General features: G+C 39.3%; 1 long non-coding RNA gene across 1 annotated transcript; it reads right to left on the bottom strand.

The window, feature by feature from the left end:
* Positions 1-2,872: 2,872 nt before the first annotated feature.
* Positions 2,873-4,019, bottom strand: LOC112449754. Its single transcript, XR_003038285.2, has 3 exons — positions 3,824-4,019; positions 3,691-3,749; positions 2,873-3,602 (listed from the first exon to the last, which is right to left on the bottom strand). It is a non-coding gene; the product is annotated as an uncharacterized LOC112449754 (long non-coding RNA).
* Between the last annotated feature and the right edge of the window lie 1,528 nt (positions 4,020-5,547).

The raw sequence follows: 5,547 nt of genomic DNA, 5'->3' as shown, positions 1-5,547 counted from the left end.
CCAGGTCAGGGAAGATGTCCTGCCCCAAGTGGAGGAGTTTAAGTATCTCGGAGTCTTGTTCACGAATGAGGGAAAAATGGACAGGTGGATTGGTGCAGCGTCTGTAGTGAAGCGGGCACCAATCCGCCTGTCCATTTTTCCATTTTACCAGTCTGTCGTGGTGAAGAGAGAGCTAAGTCAAAAGGCAAAGCTCTCGATTTACTGGTCAATTTACGTTCCTACCATCATCTATGGTCACAGGCTTTGGGTAGGGACCGAAAGAACAAGATCGCGAATACAAGTGGCTGAAATGAGTTTTCTCCACAGGGTGTCTGGGCTCTCCCTTAGAGATAGGGTAAGAAGCTCGGTCATCCGGTATGGACTCAGAGTAGAGCCGCTGCTTCTCCACGTCGAGAGGAGCCAGTTGAGGTGGCTCAGGCATCTGGTTGGAATGCCTCCTGGACGCCTCCCTGGTGAGGTGTTCCGGGCACGTCCTTCAGTCTAGCCCTTTCTAGCCACTGGTAGGTATTGTTGATATCAGCCACTTCCTCAATCTGCCGGTGGTACATGCCGTGCAGGGGCTTGTCTTTCCATGAGGGTTCCTCTTTCTCCTCTTCCACATTGGGTTTCTGCTGCCTGAGATATTCATTTGACAGATCATCATTGGAGGCTTTCTTCTTGATGTACTTTCTCTTAGTGTACAGTCTCAGAGTGCTGGACTTAGGGTGAAACCCTCCGTGCATTGTGAGGAGCTTTTGTGTCCTGATGTCAGTTGCTTCTATTTCCTCCTTTGGCCAGGTTACTTTACCAACAGGGTATCTGATGACTGGCTCAGTGTTGATGGAACTTTGTTCTTACCTTTTTAGTTGGCTCTTCAGGACCTGCCTTACTCTCTGTAGGTATCTGGTTGTTACTTACTTCCTTGTGACCTCATCCAGCAGGATTCCAAGGTACTTGTAGCTGTCCTGGACATCTGCAATGTTGCCTTCTGGTAGTTCAACCCCTTCCATTGTGATTACTGTGTGAGTATGTTGACTGTGTTGTGTGACTTGGGTCAACCATTTAGGGTGGGTGCCTTTTGTTAGTATTATTATTTGTTAGGATTGTTAGGATTGTTAGGATTATGGTGTGGGGTTGTTTTCATGAGTTTTTAGTCGCTTAGTTCCTGTGAAAAGGAATTCTTAATGCTTCAGCATACCAAGACATTTTGAAAAATGTCATGCTTCCAACTTTGCAGGAAAAAGATGACTGCATACCAGAGCACAGTGGGCGTGGACCCTAGTGTGGGAGAACTTGATGGGCCTGCATAGGTTACTGAATCAATGTAACACCTTTGGGATGATATAGAGCTGTGACTGTGAGCTAGGCTTTCCCATCCAACATCAGTGTCTGACCTAAAAAATGCACTTCTGGAAGAATGGTACAAAATTCCCATAAATACATTCTTAAACCTTGTGGAAAGCTTTCCTAAATGAGTTGAAGCTATCGTACCTGCAAAGGGTGGGCCAGCATCATATTAAACCCTATGGATTAAGAATCAGATGTCACTCAAGTTTGTATGTGTGTGAAGGGAGACAAGCAAATACTTTTGGCAATATAGTGTATCACATTTCAGCAGTAAATCTTGTTTTTCTTCATAAGCCTTAGGAAAGTATGTAAGCAATCTGTGAATAGCTATTAAGATGTCTACAAGTGTATACATGTGACCTAAAACAATAAAGATTCATTTAGGTCAGATTGAGCTTTTAGGAGAACAGTTGGTAAGATGACACTAGGTCAGAAATCAAGGGGTGCTTCTTCATGCCACTTTCTTGTGCGTGCTCTCTCTCGCTCTGTGTGTGTGTATGAATTAAATTACAAAATTATTGGCAACAAAACAAAACTAGTCAAAGTAATAGTAAATAGTAGCATGTGATAGTAACATGTGAAAGAATATTTACATCAGAAGTACCTGGTTCAAAAGCAGTAAAATAAAACAAACTACAACATGTTAACTTCTCCCTTTACTGAGATAAAACATGGTGCAACCTATTTAGTCTGCTCTCTTAGCATATCTGATGTAGCTGGGACTCCAATGATTGACAGGGCAACTCCAGCAGCATTTTCAAAAGAACTGATAACTCAAAAGAAAACAAATAAATCATTGCAAAGTGCAAAATAAACAGTAGCAAAGAATGTTAACTAAATGTGCGCAGTCCGAATAGTCAATTACTGTATCAAAAGTTGCAAAAAAAATGCTATTTAAATATATGAGAGACACAGAAATGATGTTTGCTTAGATTTTGACTGGATGAACAAGGTCATCAGATGTTGAGGAATCAGGAGATTTTGATGAGAAATGGGCTACTGAACAACATATCCACAGCATGATGCTGCCACTACCGTGTTTCACCCTAGGGATGGTGGTCTTAGCGTGATAAGAAGTAGTAGATTTCGTTTGAATTTGAGCTCATATGACCAAAACACTTTCTGCCACATGTTTGGAGAGGAAAATCCAGTCCAATTTTTTTTTCGTTGTTTTTTTTTTAAATTTTATTTATTTATTTTTTTTAAGAAGATCTTTCATGAACGATTTGTTCAAACAAGCAAATCTTTTGAGTGCATGAACTGAACTAAATCAGTTTGTTAACTGATTTGGTAATTTTCTTTATTTCTTTCTCAGTTCAGTTGAGTTCAGCACTCTGGGCAGTGGAACTTCTGGGTTCTGTGACTCACTTGTGATGTGACTCTAAATGACACAGCGTCATGCGGGTAGGGAGGAACTGTTGTTGACACCTGAGCAAATGTGATTTGTGATTCATTCACTGCAAATAAACTACATTTATCACTCAGTGAACAAAACCCTTTCTGACTTTGCCTTGAGCGATTCTAACCTTTTCCTTCTTGCGGGAAACGTTCTGACCCAAGCTAACAGCTAATGTTGAACAAGCCACATGAAAATAAATGCACACACAGTCCCTTCCCCATTATCTTAACAGACTAAGGTACACAAAGAAATGACAGGAGAGGAGACCGAAGAAGAGCGAGTGAGACTCTCAGCAGGGCAAGCTACAGCAGCAAGACAAGGTTTAGGGGGTGTCTGTGTGGAGAGCAGGCTACAAGTCTGTTTGAAGAAGATTTAAAATAAAATTAAACTAACAACCTGTTTGAACTTATGTATTTATTTATTTATTTTTAATTTCCCTGCCTTTTTTACATTAATTGATAAACTTCACAATTTTAATTTCCATTTTTCCTATAGACCAGATGTTCTGTGTCCTTAATAAAGTCCAAATAATAATAATAACACAAGAAAGAGAACTCATGTTTATGTCTGTCATAATTTGGGTTTTGTTTGAATTATTCTTTAAGTTTCTTTTATTAGGTTGATTGTTTCTTTAATTCTGTGATTAGGTTCCATGAAGTTAATTAACACCATTTATTGTTACACAAATAGGAGGATCACTGCAAATTTAAGATGAGTGACCCAAAGACAAACAAAGGACAAGACAAACAAAATAAATGAAAAGTTGTTAGCCCGCCCTCACAAGTACTAAGGGGAGATAAACAGTCCAAAACTGGGTGGACTAACAAAAAAGAAAAAAAAAATAACTCTAGAAGGACAGCAGGAAGCAGAGATATAACTGTAAAAACAGAAATACAAAAATTACTAAATGCTTATTAAATCACTTTAATCATGTCAATTTAAAACACATTAAAAACACTGCGTACCTGCATCGCATAAACCAGCACTCTAAAGCCAAACTTGATGCAGCAGATCTGGTGTAGCCCTACCAAATAAAAAAACAATATAAAAAAACATACAATTCAATCTAATTAAAAGAGACAAATGTATAAGGCCTACCTGCGGCATTGAATAACCACACACAGGTAACGCTACCACCAGAACATCATTAATAATGTGGCCCTATATAAAAACACCACGTCAGCACAGACTTATTTAAGAGAATCAATTTAAAACAGTTTTTTCGTCCAAACCTTACCACAGCCAACAAACAATGGAACATGTGGGCCCAATACACACCTGGTCAAACACAGGAAATTAACACTTGGCCACCACCCTTCCCACTTCCCTTTTATGGGAGCTCAGGCTGTGGAGGGTGCGACACCTAGTGGTGCCACTTGTTACATTTGCAACCGGTGTTTTTTGTTATTTAGCTCTGTTGCTGCCACGACAGCCTTTTGTTTAGTTTTTTTATTTAATAAATTGGTTTGTCTTTTGGAGCTCTCTGTCTGGGTCTATCTCACTCACTAAATCCAACAACGTTTCGTGAATGTGCTGCTTGCTTCTGTATGCTTCTGTATTGTTGTGTCACTCACGAACATCAGCTACACAGAGAGGGGAGTCTGTCAGAGAGGGCAGGGGAAGGATCCATTCAATGAACGAACTGTCAACTGCGGCTAAGTGATTTGTTTGCTTAGTTCTGTGCTAGAAATGACACTGTATCACTCACTTGTGTACTGCACAAATAAACTGTGTGAACTGAAGGATTTGGTGAACAGATCTTTTAAATGAATCATTTTAATGAACTGACTCTAGGAATTCAGTACACTCTAAAGAACTACCATTCCCATCACTATTTCCCAGCTCCATTAGGTTATTTTTGGCATTCTGGATGTTTCTTTGAATAATGGCCTTCTTATTCGCTTTGTGAGATTTGGTGGATTACCCTCTCTTGGCAGGTTTGCTGTGTTAGCATAATCTTTCCATTTCCTAATTATGTAACTTTTTGAGCTTCATGGGATTTTGATGGTACTGGGATTTTTTTTATATACTTCAACCCTGATCTGTACTTCTCCACAACTTTGTCTGACCTATGTGGGGACTTCCTTGGTATTCACAATGTCTCCTGCTTTGGGGTAGGTGTTGATTCTGGGGGCTGTCAAAACAGGTTCATATATACTGAGATCACATAACACTTAGACTGCTCACAGGTGGACCACACACACACATTCATACAGCACTGAATCACTACAAAGCCAATCTGAATAAATCATTCTATCGGGGCTAATCAGTGTTTTTAACTCCATTCATACACCAATGGGGCACACATCAGAGGCAATGAGGGGTTGTCTTGCCCAGGGACATTTTGACATGTGACTCCTAGCAGGAATTGAACTTCCAACTGTCCCATTGAGGACAATTGCTCTAACCACTGAACCACAGCCGTTTTTACTTAGCATTATTACTTTATCTAAAGTTACTGGTTTAACAAATGACACAGAAGTAAAACAACAAATAACAAAACAAAACTTAAATAAGGTAAAAAACAGTTTATGAGAAATAAAGTTCAAGCCACAACAATCTTTAGAAATGGTTTAACATCAGTACAGACTGAGAAATTTTACTTGATTTTCCTAGAGTAGTTGTTTAAAATGTATTCTTCCACTCATAGGCAGTGTTTAAATTTAAAACAAACATTTGATTCACTTTAATTTGAAGCCACAATAAATGGAGCATCTCTAATTGGTGTCAGGATAGGGTAAAATAAATCAGTAAAACCTTTGACTGTCTCCAACTGTCTCCAACACTGGTAACACCATCTCTGTATTTTTTTTTTGTTTTGT

This window comes from Kryptolebias marmoratus, linkage group LG16, assembly GCF_001649575.2.
Source record: "Kryptolebias marmoratus isolate JLee-2015 linkage group LG16, ASM164957v2, whole genome shotgun sequence".
In the NCBI taxonomy this organism is placed as follows: Eukaryota; Metazoa; Chordata; class Actinopteri; order Cyprinodontiformes; family Rivulidae; genus Kryptolebias; species Kryptolebias marmoratus.
This window is presented reverse-complemented; position numbering and strand designations above follow the sequence as displayed.